The 15,796-nt window shown below is 35.7% G+C and overlaps 1 long non-coding RNA gene across 1 annotated transcript; it reads right to left on the bottom strand.

Moving 5' to 3' along the window:
• LOC18780986 lies at nt 14,788-15,232 on the bottom strand. Its single transcript, XR_002271343.1, has 3 exons — nt 15,120-15,232; nt 15,001-15,035; nt 14,788-14,878 (listed from the first exon to the last, which is right to left on the bottom strand). It is a non-coding gene; the product is annotated as an uncharacterized LOC18780986 (long non-coding RNA).

Genomic DNA, 15,796 nt, shown 5'->3' with positions numbered 1-15,796 from the left:
AAACTGTCTTCTTTTGGCCTGTTTATTTGACAAACCCTGATTAGGGTATTTCAAAGGTCTCCAATTCTCATCCTTGCCAACTGTCAAAACTTCAAACCCTGCCTCATTGTTTTCACTGTAGGAAGCTACCAATTTGACCTCACCAGTCGATGAATTAAAAGTGGATACCATTAGGTTGACACCAAGATGGGCATCAGGCAAGTAAAGCACTTGGTGGGTGGCTGGATTTCTGATGCGGCAAACTTGGCTGGAAGAATGCTTCTCTAGAACCAAGCCAGCAACAATGAACATGCACTCGTAATTTTCCTCGGAACCAAGGGCTATGTAGCCAGGTTGCTTTGTCAATCGATATTTTAGTCGTACAGGTCTTGTCCGATTCATATGCTTTGAAATGAAGCTGTATTCTTCCATCGACGAAGACCAGTTTTTGTTGACAGATTTGAATCTGAGCAATGACTCCACCGGTAGCCAGCTCAGAATCTCAATGATCATGGGAAACAGAAGCTTTGGTTCTTTTGGTCTTCTTTGGTAGCAGCTCACGTCCATCTGCATGTTGTGCATGCGCACCACAAAATATTAATTATTCATTGATTGTGGTCTACAATTAGGATTGTTCTTAACAAGCGTTACATATGATATGTCTTTTAAAGAGTGACAAAAGCAACCCCTAAAGTTACAAATCCTTACATGAGGGAAACATGTCCATTTAATAACAAGAGAGGCTGCCTTACAAACCACTACTCTCAAATGATCGACCAAATAGAATTTGAAATCTATAAGTTTAAAAAGTTACATAAACATCTGAACAAGAATTCAAGAATTCATTTAAGTATATATATATACACAAAGTTTTTATTAAGGGATCCGTCAAATAAGTTTATTTGACGGACATTGTTGTAGGGCCCACTCTGCATTGTATTTCACTAATCCAAACCATTTATCTTTAGATAATCATTCAAAAATCATCTCTAAAAAAAATCACTTGAATCTGATATAATTTGATCACTCAATTGAGTTATTGAAATTTTAATACTTTCTTGAAGCACCGTGTTCATTGATTTTGTAGGACACAATTGGATGTTGAAGCAGTTTTTGATTTGTCTAATTTTTTGCAAGGATGATCTATAAATATAGATTTAACTAATAGATGGTTTGGATCATTGAAAAAAATTCATAGAGGACCCTACCCTCAATAGAATGAGACTATATATATATATATATATAGAGTGCTGCTAAACGAACCCTAAAATTAACTGAGTATACCATACTACCAAACTATTTATTGAATTACTAATTTACCCTAATATAAAATGACGAAAAAGGATATATTGAATTATGAAACACCGTCGTCATCTCCTCCACTGGACATAGCAACACCTCCTTCATAACATCATCTCCCCCACCATCTCACTAACACTGTCGTCGCATACACTTCTCTACCATTACAGCAACGCCGTCGTCGTACCATTATACTGGCGCGGTGGTCGTCAGATATTGATACATCTCATTTTGATTTTATTATCAAATGGGTTATACTGTCTTGATTTGTTCTTCACCGGCCATAATGTTTTGTAACATTCCTCTGGAAATTGGTTTTAATTTGTTCTTCAAAGGGAGCAGTTTTGGGGTTGTTTAATATTGATGATTTGAAGATATCCATGACCATGTGGGTATGCTGCAGACTTGCTACAAACATCGGAAATGCTTTTATAGCTTTTCTGGTTTAGATCCAAATAATATGTTGAGGACCCCTGAAATTTCCTTCATATAACTTGTGAAATCAAATAATAAGTTCAATGTTTGTGTATGTAAATTCAATATATTTATAAATCTAAACATAGGGCACAAATTCATGTAAAAAGATATATTTGGTTTATGATTGGTATTAGGGTATTGTGTGATTGAGTGTATTAAGGTATACCGAGGGTATTTTTGGTAGTTAAATAAGGTGTACTTAGTTAATTTTATATTTTAATTAAAATATTAGGATGTACTTAGATCATAGGGTGTACTCAGTTAATTTTAGGGTTCGTTTAACAGCACTCGTATATATATATACATGGAGCTTCCATTGAGGAATCCCTCAAATAAGCTTTATTTGAGGGAAACTCTTCCAGGGTTCACTCCGTGTTTTATTTTATTAATCTAAACCGTCTATTTTTTAGATCATTCCAAGGTCATCTCTACAAAAAAATCACTTGAATCTGATATCATTTGGCCACTCAATTGAGTTATTGAAATTTTAGTACTTTTTTGAAGCATCGTGTTTATTGATTTTGTATAACACAATTGAATGTCGAAACGGTTTCCGATTTATCTAATTTTTTGCAAGGATGATCTATAAATATAGACTTAAAAAAAAAGAAAAAAAAGTTTGGATCGTTTGAAAAAAAATTCATATAGGACCCTCAAATAAAATTATTTGAGGGATCCCTCAACAGAAAGAGACTATATATATGGACATCATCATGCTTATTTGAATGTATGGATATGGATTTGTAATTTATATAGCTCAAAGTTCAAATATATGCGAATCAATATTAAAAAAAAAAAAGACAGGAGACTTCTTACCAAAAAAATTGAAAGAAAAAAAAAAACATGTAGCTCAAATCAAGGAACTTTTTCTCATATACATACTAGAATTTATGCATATCAATAATCATCAATAAATCTAATCTAATCGAATTAGTCATTAATATTCAACTGTTATATTCACATAAGTTGCTCAAGTTAAGTTTCTCACCTTTGAGTTTGGGCTAAAATCGAGAATGTGAGAGTGATCGTACAGAAAGAAAATTTGAGAATGAGAGAGTAACTGGTTTGATAATGAGACAAGTATGCCAATGAGAGAAAGTTTGAACGAGCGGCGGGTCTGAGAGTGAGAAAGGAAAAGACCATCACCCAAAGAAATGAAATATAAGAGGAGGATTTCTAGGGATTTTAAGGGTAGTTCTGTAATTTCCATTACTCCACCCTCATAAAATAGCTAGAATAATTTATATAAAAGGAAATTATAAATATCTGTATAAGGGAGCAAAAAGGAATAATTTATTTTAAGGTAAATTCTCCTTTTTAAGGGATAGCTAGCAAAAGTCATCTTTCTGAGTGTCATGTAAGAATGGAAGTGCAATTACAATTATGTGTTGAAAAATTTATTGGATTTTGTATTATTAAACAGAAATGAAAATAAAAAAGACATATTCAAGTTTGAAATAATACATCTTTTAAGTGACTGCATTACTTCACATTCTTTGATAAATTACTGTTCAACATATATAGATAAGAAAACAAAGAGTCCACTCACTGGTAGTCCGTGCTCGCTAGACCTCTTGAAGGTCCCTCATGCAGGTCAACTGGTGCCCGGATGCCTGATTCAATGACCATAATATTCTATTAATACAATACTCAATAGCCGCCCGGCTATACTATTTTTAATACAAAAAAGTTTCCCCAACCATTTGGAGCCACGTGTCAAAACATGTTTCAAGACTAAGTATAGACGCACCGCTATACTATGCTGCTTAAAGGGTGAGCCTACCTTGTCATAAAAAAATTCTATAAAAAAAAAATTTTAAAAATTTAAAAACTAAGTATAGCCGTGCGGCTATACTATTTTTATTATAAAAAGGAGGACCCCAGTGTTTTGGCGCCACGTGTCAATACAAGTCTACTTTAAAAAAAAAATAAAAAAACACAGAGTATAGCCGTGTGGCTGTACTGTTTTTTTTTTTTTAAAAAAAAAAGAGGCATCCAGCGATTAGGTGCCACGTGTCCCAAAAGAGTATAGCTGCCCGGCGATACTATGTAAATACACTATATTTAAAAGGGCTACACTATTTAATAAATAAATAAAAGAAAGAAGTACCCTCCAAGTTGCATTAGCTTTGTGTGTCTTAATGAAAATTTTGTAAAAAGTATGTGTATTAAGCATTACAAATACGTACAAACATGTACAATACGACTATTTACGTTTGCTTTTTAAAAAAAGGATATGTGTATAGAACACAAATGCATTATTGAAAACTATGTACGTATACACACACAGACAGATATATATATATATATATATTACGACTAATTAAAGTAATTCAAAAAGGATAAGATATTACTTAATTACATATATTAAAGTAAGGAAGTTGGCCAAAAGAAAAAGTAAAGAAATTAATTTTATATTTAAAAAATGGATACTTTTAAAAAAAAAATACATGAACACTTCTCCCGACGAAATTTCAATGGTTCAATTTCAGCCTCAATAAGAAATGCTAAACCCCACACAGGTTCATCACATAAAGGTCCAGCTGCAGTCGCCACTTGAAACCCCGATACAACACTGCTTTCAAGGCTCTCTGCCTCCTCATACAATGCTTGAGTTACTTCTGAAGATGTATCACCAGCTATATTTCCACTGCCACAAGCATCCACTAATCCTAATTTTTCAGATACGTGAGAGTTGCCACGGATGAGGACAGAGCCATCAGTATCCCTTCCTTGAAGGTCTGGAGTAAGCAGGATGTTAGGACCAACCTGCGAAGGGCCAAGTGCCCATATCCTTTTAAGAAGTTTTTGCCACTTCAGTTTACATTTCTCAACCCGATCCTTGTCATTTTCACCACTAGAATAAATATCACTCTCCACAGCATCCATGATACGTTTCGTCAGTGCTTCAGTCGGATTCTCATCTTCTTCAATCCTTGAAATCTTTGTGTCCAAACTTTTATTGGTCTGGCATTACCTTCGATGATTTCTCCAAGTAAACCAGAGTTCTCCTCAAGCACCTTAGTTAAAGAAGGTGGGAGCTTTATGACTCGCACCTTAATAGTACACCTTTCATTTGGCGTCTTTTTCTTAACACAATCTGAGCTCTTAAGAAACAATTTCAAATTCTCAAGTTTATCGACTACATCTCCCTCAATGGTCTCTTTATAAGAAACAAGAGGTGGAGACACTTCCAAGTCTATCCTCAATGCTCTCCCCTAGCAGAAACCGTGACCTCTACAAATGGGTCTGCCCGGTTTTATATTAAAGAAACTAATTTTATATTTTTAAAATTGATACTTTTCAAAAAAAAAGAAAAAAAAAGAAGACTTCTCCCGACGAAATTTCGTCGGCAAAGATCTATGCCGACAAAATTTGCCGGATTTGGTTTTCCCCGACGAACATATCTTTGCCGACGAAATTTCGTCTGGAGAAGTGTTCTTTTTAAAAAATAAATATAAACTTAGGATGTTTAGGTTAATTAATTTTTAAAAATTTTATTTTTATTAACTACATAATATATTTGGAGATTTAATTAGTTGAATTAGCAATTATATTTTAATTATTATTTATTTAATGACTGATTATGATTAAATATTTTAATTAACTTCATGAGTTATATTACTTAATGAATAGTAATTCAATTTCTCCTTTAGTATTCACTAAGTTAATTACTAATCGAAGTAATTAAAAAAGTGAAATACATACTATGCTACTTAAAGGGTGTAGCCAAACTTTTCATAAAAATTTAAATTTTAAAAAATAAATTAATTAATTAATTAAAAAAACTGTGTATAGCCGTGCGGCTATACTATTTTGAATATAACAAGGAGGACCCCAACGTTTAGGCGCCACGTGTCTACTTTGTTTTTGAATTAAAAAAATAAAAAACTGAGTATAGCCGTTTGGCCATACTATTTTTAATATAAAAAGGAGGACCCCAACCTTTAGGCGCCACGTGTCTACCTTTTTTTTAATTTAAAAAACACAGAGTATAGCCGTTCGGCTGTACGTTTTTTGGTTTTAAAAAAAAGGAGCCTCCAGCGATTAGGCGCCACGTGTCCCAAAAAAGTATAGCTGCCCGGCTAGACTATTTTTCAAAAAGAAAAATATAGTACAGCCGCACGGCTATACTATGTAAATTGAATTTAATTATTTTGTGGACTTTTTCTATAATTTTTTTAATACTAATTAATAATTACTAATTAAAGTAATTCAAAAAGGCTAAGATGTTACTCAATTACATGTATTGAATTAAAGAAGTGGGCCAAAAAACAAAAGCAAAGAAAGTAATTATATGTTTATTAAAAAGGATTAAATTTAAATTTTTTTAAAAAAGAGCATTACAAATACGTTTAAACATGTACAATACGACTATTGTACGTTTGCTTTTTAAAAAGAGGAGATGCGTATAGAACACGAATGTATTATTGAAAACTACGTACGTACACACACACACACACACACACACACACACACATATATATATATTACGACTAATTAAAGTAATTAAAAAAGAATAAGATATTACTTAATTACATATATTAAATGAAGGAAGTTGGCCAAAAGAAAAAGTAAAGAAACTAATTTTATATTTTAAAAATTTATACTTTTCAAAAAAAAAAAAAACATGAACACTTCTCCCGACAAAATTTCGTCGGCAAAGATCTATGCCGACAAAATTTGCCGGATTAGGTTTCCCTCGACGAAAATATCTTTGCCGACGAAATTTCGTCGGAGAGGTCTTTTAAAAAAAATATATATATAAACTTAGGATGTTTAGGTTAATTAGTTTTTAAAAAATTTATTTTTATTAACTACATAATATATTTGGAGATTTAATTAGTTGAATTAGCAATTATATTTTAATTATTATTTTATTTAATGACTGATTATGATTAAATATTTTAATTAACTTCATGAATTATATTACTTAATGACAGTCCTGATCTCTTGGACCACAGAAGTCCAAGAAATTTGTGGTCACTCACCGTTAGATGTAAATTCAACGGTTCACTCACTCTTGCACTCATTTTAAAAAACTTTTTTCAACCATTGAATTAATATCCAACGGTGGGTGACCACAATCTCTTGGACTTCTGTGGTCCAAGAGATCGGGACTGTACTTAATGAATAGTAATTCAATTTTTCTTTTTCTTTTTCTTTCTCCTTTAATATTCACTAAGTTAATTACTAATCAAAGTAATTAAAAAAGTGAAATACATAATATGCTACTTAAAGGGTGTAGCCAAACTTTTCATAAAAATTTAAATTTAAAAAAAAATTTAAAAATTTAAAAAACTGAGGATAGCCGTGCGGCTATACCATTTTTAATATAAAAAGGAGTTTAGGCACCACGTGTCTACTTTTTTATTAAAAAAATAAAAAACTGAGTATAGCCGTTCGGCTATACTATTTTTAATATAAAAAGCAGGACCCCAACGTTTTGGCGCCACGTGTCTACTCTCTTTTTTTTAGTATAGCCGTGCGGCTGTACGTTTTTTTGTTTTTAAAAAAGGAGCCTCCATCGATTAGGCGCCACGTGTCCCAAAAAAGTATAGCCGCCCGGCTAGACTATTTTTAAAAAGAAAGATATAGTACAGCCGCACGGCTATACTATGTAAATAGAATTTAATTATTTTGTGGACTTTTTCTATAATTTTTTTAATAGTAATTAATAATTACTAATTAAAGTAATTCAAAAAGGGTATGATGTTACTCAATTACATGTATTGAATTAAAGAAGTAGAGCCGAAAAAAGATGGATTAGGCGCCTCCAAAAGATTTCTTAACAATAGGTATAGCTTCTTTTAGTCTATTGCAGGCACATTTCTGCAGCCACTTTCTTTTAGTCTATTCTTTCACTTCATTTTCTTCTATGTTTATTGATGAGATTCAAAATTATGGCAGCTCATGTTTAGCAAGTTTGAATTTGATGGGAAACTGAATCCTACTTTTGTGCAAGGGGAATTTAAGCTCCCATTATCAAGCATACAAGCATATCTAAAAGAGCCTATTACTCCCAGAGGAAGATCAGGATTTTGTGAGCAGGAGGGATTGCTTATCATCCATTATGAGATTAGCTCTAGCTTGTTCCACAGAATTTCCAGAAGAGGATTAACATGTAAAATGTTGTTGTCACACTCAATAAAATCAAGATTAAGTTTTTGAAGGACTCTGCTGGAGTGCAGCCTTAATCTGGTGGAGTTCATGTATGTGCAGGACAATGCCCTAAAATTTGGGTAACAACCAGTTTGGTGGTCCGCTTCCATCCAAATTACGGCAATGCAACTTCTGGAATTAGTGTTGGAGAACAACAATTTCAGTGGAAGCATACCCAAAAATATGGGGAATTTGACCCAATTAATGGAGATTTATATTGCCTACAACAATTTGACAGGTATTTGAAATGTCATGTCAACTCTATTCATTTTATACTATTGTTCCTTTCATGATTTATCATTACTTACATCTTAATTAACAGCAATTTCGCTTGCTAGTAATCAGCTCTCAGGTAGCCTCCCAGCAGACATAGGGCTTAGACTTCCAAACCTAGAATTGCTATATATAGGAATGAATGAACTCAGTGGAGCCATTCCCAACTTTATCTCTAATAATGGTTCTAAGCTCACCAAGCTAGAAATGGGCGGTAACTCATTTACTGGGTTTATTCCTAGCACGCTCTGTGCCTTAGCAAACCTTGACTTACTTAGCTTGCACACAAATAATTTGACCATTTATACCTCACTCCAGAAGCAAACTTCCTTTCTTGTTTGGCTAATCTTACAAATTTGCAGAGATTGACCTTGTCAAATAATCCATTAAATGACACTCTTCCTGTTTCCTTTGGGAATCTCTCCACATCACTTATATATCTAGAATTAAGAAATTGTAGCATGAGGGGTAAGATTCCTGATGATATCGGCAACTTAAGCAGCCTGATAGCCTTAGCTCTGGGAAACAATCAATTAACTGGCTTAATTCCAACCTCAGTGGGAAGACTTAGGAATCTCCAAGGTTTGTATTTGGATGGTAACAAGTTGCATGGAGACATCCCACATCAACTTTGTCAACTGGCAAGGCTAGCTAAATTTTTCGTTTGGACGGTAATCAACTCTCTGGTTCTATACCTTCCTGCTTGGGTAATATAGCAGCACTAAGATATCTAATAATACAGTCCAATTTGCTAACTTCCACAATACCATCTACTCTATGGAGACTTGAATATATCTTGTTCCTAGGCTTGTCATACAATTTTCTAAACGGATCAATCTCAGAAGATATTGGAAAATTGAAAGCCGTCACAACTCTGGATTTATCAAACAACCAATTATCAGGTAGCATACCAAGCAGCATTGGGGGTCTTAAAAATGTGGTTCAACTCTCCTTGGCAAATAATAATTTACAAGGACCTATTCCTAGTTCCTTTGGGGAATTGGTAAGCCTAGGAGACTTGGTTTTATCCAAAAACAATCTCTCTGGACTGATTCCAAAGTCTCTACAAGTGCTCGTCCATCTCAAGTATCTGAATTTGTCTTTCAACAGACTCCAAGGAGAAATTCCAACAGGAGGACCTTTTCAAAACCTCTTCTCTGAATCATTTGTCTCGAATAGTGCGCTCTGTGGTGCAGCCCGACTCCATGTTCCACCATGCAAAAATAATACACATAAACCAAATTCAAGGAAAGCTAGTCCATCCAACCTGAAATATCCTATTCCAGGGATCATATCAGCAATACTCCTGGTGGCCTCTGTATCAATGTTTATACTACGCAGGAAAAGGAAAGTGGAAGTTGCAACAGAGACTGCCTTGTTACCTCAACTTCTTTTGAGAAGAGTTTCACTCCTAGAACTTCTAAGGGCAACAAAATGGATTTCATGAAAGCATTGCTTGGCACCGGGTGTTTTGGCTCAGTATATAAAGGCACAATTTCAGATGGGATAGATGTTGCTGTACAGGTTTTCAATTTACAGATTGAAGGGGCTTTCAAGAGTTTTGATAGTGAATGTGATGTGCTGAGCAATATTCGTCACCGAAATCTTAACACAATCATCAGTTGTTGCAGTCAACCTGATTTCAAAGCCTTGGTACTACAATACATGCCTAATGGGAGTCTTGAGAAGTGGTTGTACTCTCAAAATCAAAACTCTCCTTTGAATATCCTACAAAGGTTGAATATAATGACAAATGTTGCATCGGCATTGGAATACCTTCATCATGGCTTCTATGACCCAAACCATGACCCTTGCCACAATTGGGTATATGGCTCCAGGTGATGTACTGTTGCTTGTTTACATTTCAATTTTATATATGTTGTCCTTCATTATGAACAAGGTGACCTTATGATTTTCCTTCATATATAACCAAATTCACATATATAATATTGCAGAGTTTGGAATGGAAGGAATCATTTCAACCAGAGGAGATGTGTATAGTTTCGATATTGTACTAATGGAGACATTCACAAGAAGGAAGCCAACTGATGAAATGTTTGTTGGGGAGATGAATTTAAAGCAACGGATTGCAAATTCACTACTTCCAGATGCTGCAATTGTTGAAGTTGTTGATGCCGATTTACTTGGGACAGAGGAAGATGGTGATTTTGTGAGCAGGAGGGATTGCTTATCATCCATTATGAGACTAGCTCTAGCTGCTTGTGCAGAATTGCCGAAAGAGAGGATTAACATGCAAGAAGCTCTAGTCACACTCAATAAAATCAAGATTAAGTTTTTGAAGGACAAAAAGTCAAGCAAACATTCTGCATAAAGTCAACACTCTGGCTGCTAGAAGACATAAATTGTTTATGAAGCTTACCATGGCATCACCGGAATTTATACTTTAATATGCATATTAGTTCAATTAAGAATTATTGGTCTCTAGTCATTCAAAATATATTAATTATTGAGAATAACATGTTTTTCTTACTCAGAGGAATTTGTGATTCGAGACTGGGACATGGATTATTTGACTTGGACAATACGAACTGTACTTGTGAGGGTTTGCACTCAACATTAATCCAATCTCCTTCCTTTGTTCTAACCTCCAAGCCAGCGACATCATGCTGAACGACAATGGTGGTGAAGTTCATGTCTGTGTGGCTCGGAAACCTTACGATGACATCGTTGTCCTCTAGTACTGTATCTTTGATGAATCTAAGAAGGTGACCGTTGGAACTCTGTAAAAGTAAAAAATCAAAAAGAGACAATGGAGACTCGGGTAATGGCCTAATAGTAATGGATAATGCTCTAAACTATTTATATCGATAAACGAAAATCAAGGGAAAAAAAAAAGAAAAAGAAAAAGGGTATTTAAAGCGTATAGCCGCGCGGCTATACTATTTTTAAAAAAATTTAAACCAAAAAGCCCAGTAAAGCCATGCGGCTATACAATTTTTTAAAAAAATTTGAAAAAAGCGTATAGCCGCACGGCTTTACTGTATTAAAAAAAAAGGGATCCGCCTATCTAATAGCACCCGCGTGTCAAAAAAGGTATACCGCCCGGCTATACCTTTTTAATAATAAACATAAAAACCTAGTATAGCCGTGCGGCTATACTATTTTTTTATAAAAAAACCGAGTATAGCCGGCCGGCTGTACTATGGGTAAAAAACAAACAAAAAGACCTTGCCTAGCGATAGTGTCAAAATAAGTATAGCCGCTCGGCTATACTAAAAGGTATCGAATGGTGCGCTCTGTGGTGAAGCCCGACTCCATGTTCCACCATGCCAAAATAGTACACTTCAACCAAATTCAAGGAAAACCAGAACACCCAACTTGAAATATATTATTCCAGGGATCATATCAGCAATACTCCCGGTGGCCTCTGTATCAATGTTCATGCTGCGCAGGAAAAGGAAAGTGGAAGTTGCAACAGAGACTGTCTCATTACCTCGACTTCTTTGGAGAAGAGTTTCACACCTTGAACTTCTGAGGGCGATGAATGGATTTGATGAAAGCAACTTACTTGGCATTGGTGGTTTTGGCTCAGTATATAAAGATACAATTTCAGATGGGATAGATGTTGCTGTAAAGGTTTTCAATTTACAGCTTGAAGGGGCTTTCAAGAGTTTTGATAGTGAATGTGAAGTGCCGAGCAATATTCGTCACTGAAATCTTATCAAAATCATCAGTTGTTGCAGTCAGATTGATTTCAAAGCCTTAGTACTGCAATACATGCCTAATGGGAGCCTTGACAAGTGGTTGTATACTCTCAAAATTCTCCTTTGAATATCCTGCGAAGGTTGAATATAATGATAGATGTTGCGTCGGCATTGGACTACCTTCATCACGGTCATGGTTATTCAGGGCAAGTTGTCCACTGTGATGTGAAGCCAAGCAATATACTACTAGATGATGATATGGTTGCACATGTTGCTGATTTTGGCATTGCAAGACTCTATGGTTACTTTTCAACTTCTAATTTTATTTTCATCATATATAACTAAATTGGCGTATATAATATTGCCGAGTTTGGAATGGAAGGAATTGTTTCAACAAGAGGGGGATGTGTATAGTTTTATTATTGTAATGATGGAGACATTCACAAAAAGGAAGCCAACAGATGAGATGTTTGTTGGGGAAATTAATTTAAAGAAATGGATTGCAAATTCATTGTTTCCATATGCTGCAATAGTTGAAGTTGTGGATGGCGATTTGCTTGGGACAGAGGGAAGATCATGATATTGTGAGCAGGAGGGATTGCTTATCATCCATTTTGAGATTAGGGGCTAGCTTGTTCTGTAGAATCGCCCGAAGAGAGGATTAACATGCAAGATGTGGTTGTCACACTCAATAAAATCAAGATTAAGTTTTTAAAGGACTGTGGAGGAGTGCATGAATGAAGTTCTTGTAGTGATGATAGAGCATGAAGTTATTGTTGTGAGGGGAGATATTAGATTTGGATTTCCTGTAAGTTCTTTGGCAGTGGAGGTCCTTATCCTCCTATCAAATAATTAAGGATAGGAAAGTAAACATAAAGTTAAGCAGACATTCTGCATATGCAATGTAAACATAAGGGATTTTGTCTAATAGTCAAATCTCTGGCTTCTAGAAGATATACCATCACCGGAAATTATACTTTACTTATTGAATGCACACATTCAATAAGCAATCCAATCCAATCCACCTGCGTTCCTCTTGTCAATAATAACGTTCCTACTGCGGTATATAGCTATAGGCCGAGTAGCAGCGCGACTTACCAACTTATAGCCATTGATGAAAATAAAAACATCAACTTTGCAGCTTAAGAGTCTACGAATCTCTACCGTACCCAAGAAGAAGAACAGAAGCAGGAAAGAAATAACAGGACCTGATAGAGCTAGCTTATAGTCTCATTTCTATGGTTGACTAATTCATGAAGAGGAAGATGGGATATTTGTAGCAGTGCTTCTGAGGAGGACACATAATGATCATGCAAGAACAACTGAGTAACAATCTGATATGCTCCATTACAGTCAGATTGTATATAGGCTGGCATTTGTACCTGTTACACACAATAAATTGCTTGCCTCAGCTTCTTTGGTTTGGTTATAACTTACAACCAAGGTTCAATTAATTTCCAGTCTTCCCTATCATATGATTCCAAATTCAAGTTAAACAGAAATTTCAGAGAGTGTAACACTTTTCTTTGTCTGGGCTTGAGCTTTCTTTGGTCATGAATTCTCCATTCATGAGTAAATTCAAATACCATTTTCCTTTCGGTCTGACTCAGGCATAGATGCAATCACCAAAACCTGCAACACATGATCATGAACACTTCAATGAAGAAATTGATGCTAGGGAGCTTAGGCACTGATTCGAGTAGTTTAGATCATTAAAAAGAATTTAAAAAAACTACTTGCGTAAAGCCGATCGGCAATACTATTTTGGGAAGGAAAAAAAAAAAAGCGTATAGCCGGGCGGCTATACTATTAATAATAAAAAAAAGGGACCCGCCTAGCGCCTGCGTCTGAAAACCGATATAGCCGTTCGGCTATACCTATTTTTATAAAAATGCCCGAATATAGCCGTGCGGCTATACTAATTGTTTTTTAAATGCCCGAGAATAGCCACTCGGCTACACTATTTGCTATTAAAGAAATGTCAAACCATTCCTTCAAAATTATAGAAGGCCATATGAGTCCACGAATATGGCAAATCACAAAATTGTACTCTCACCACACACACACGCGAGAGAGAGAGAGAGAGAGAGAGAGAGAGAGAGAGAGAGAGAGAGAGGAGTTTTATGCAAAGTGTGAGAGCGTGGGGAGGAGGAGGGATGGTGTTGCGATGGGTTTTGGGTGCGCGGAGGCGCAGTGAGGGTTTAAAGTTGTTCGAAGGGGCGGCAAGAAATGAGAAAAAATCTGTCAACATATATTAATTCTCTCTCTCTCTCTCTCTCTCTCTCTCTCTCTCTCTCTCATTGCAGGTGTATATACTCGTAGCAGATGAAAAGCAGACGCTTCTACAGGAACATACATAAGCGACCAAGATTATAAAGTTCTGTCGGACAAATCTACATGACTTAAAATGGATCTAGGCGGGTCTAGGAGGCGCTAGGCGGTTCTAGGCGCGCTAGGCGGGTCTAGGGGGTGCTAGGCGGGTCTAGGCGGCGCTAGGCTGATCTGGGTGCCAGGCTGGGCTTTTCTTTTGTTCTTTAAGCCTACCGCCTAGCGATTTTTCAAACTTATGCACTGCAGGATTGGTCTAGGCGGCGCTAGGAGGGTCTGGGAGGCTCTAGGCGGGTCTGGGCGCCGGGGTGGGTCTGATTCTTTTCTTTTGGGCAGACTCGGACATAGATACAATCACCAAAACCTGCAACATATACAAGAATAAGCACACACTTTGTTTGCTAAATTCATGTTAAGAAAACATAAGATTTTGCAGTGCATTATATCAAACAAAATGGCTAACTTGGATTAGTGACAACCATAAGGCCAACGCAATTGAAATCACAATTGTAGCATCCATCGGTCTTATAGGAAAGATTCATGGCAAATGGGGCATGGTTTATGAGGGTATTTGGAAAGTAGCATGAACCATGCTCTTGTATTGCACTGCATTCTTTTAATATTCCACAAGTGAAGTTTATGATGTTCTGTAATGCAGAGTCTGGGGTTCCTGGCTTAGGCACACACCAAGTATCCTGCAAACCCAACACAGCATAATAGTAATTAATTAAGTTTAATTAAGCATTTGGAATGATTTTGATATAATTAAGATGATTTGATGTCTTGGTTTAAATTATACTGTTTGGATTTGAGTTACCTCCTTTTCCTGTGGCAGTGGAGGTCCAGATCCTCCTGCAAATTTCAAAAGGGAAAGTGAAAGTAAAGTTAAACAAATATTTTTGCATATGAAAACTCATTATAGTTATAGACACATACCACTCATAAATTGGCAGCAGGGATTGTAACCTGCAAAAATGGTATAGAACCAAAATGTTTAATTTACTGAAAAAGAAAGTCTGAACTTTTGAAACAAATTATTATTATGAAATTGAAGGCCTACTTGGATCTGCCAAGGATAGTAAGCATTCATGGCAAATGAGGCATGGTGCACTGGCCTATCCGGGTCATAGCAAGAACCTCCTTTCTTTGTAGGGCTGCAATCCGCATAGTTACAGGCATAGTCCAGAGCTGACTGCAGTGCATGTTGTGGTGCTGCAGGCTTTGTCACACACCAAGCTTTCTACAACACCATGTATATATGTAAATTAATTGCTAATTCATTTAAGAATTGTTCTTTTTAATTCTTACCTGTCCATTCACCAACATCGAAATCTCCCCTGCAAAAAAAAAAAGCCATGGATGAACATAGGTGAAAATGTAGAGAGAGAGAGAGAGAGAGAGAGAGAGAGAGAGCAGAAAAGGGGAAAAGAAATTACAACAATGTGGAATGCTCTATAGAGTTGTTGAAAGAAAAAAAAACATCAACTTTGCACCTTACCCGAGAAGAAGAACAGAAGCAGGAGAGAAATAACAGGACCTGGCAGAGCTAGCTTAGCCATTGCTGTTATGTTATACAAAGTAGTCTAATTTCTATGGTTGACTAATTCATGAAG

Source organism: Prunus persica, chromosome G4 (assembly GCF_000346465.2).
Source record: "Prunus persica cultivar Lovell chromosome G4, Prunus_persica_NCBIv2, whole genome shotgun sequence".
Taxonomy (NCBI): Eukaryota; Viridiplantae; Streptophyta; class Magnoliopsida; order Rosales; family Rosaceae; genus Prunus; species Prunus persica.
Note: the sequence above shows the minus strand (reverse complement) of the source record. Positions and strands in the feature narration are given on the sequence as shown.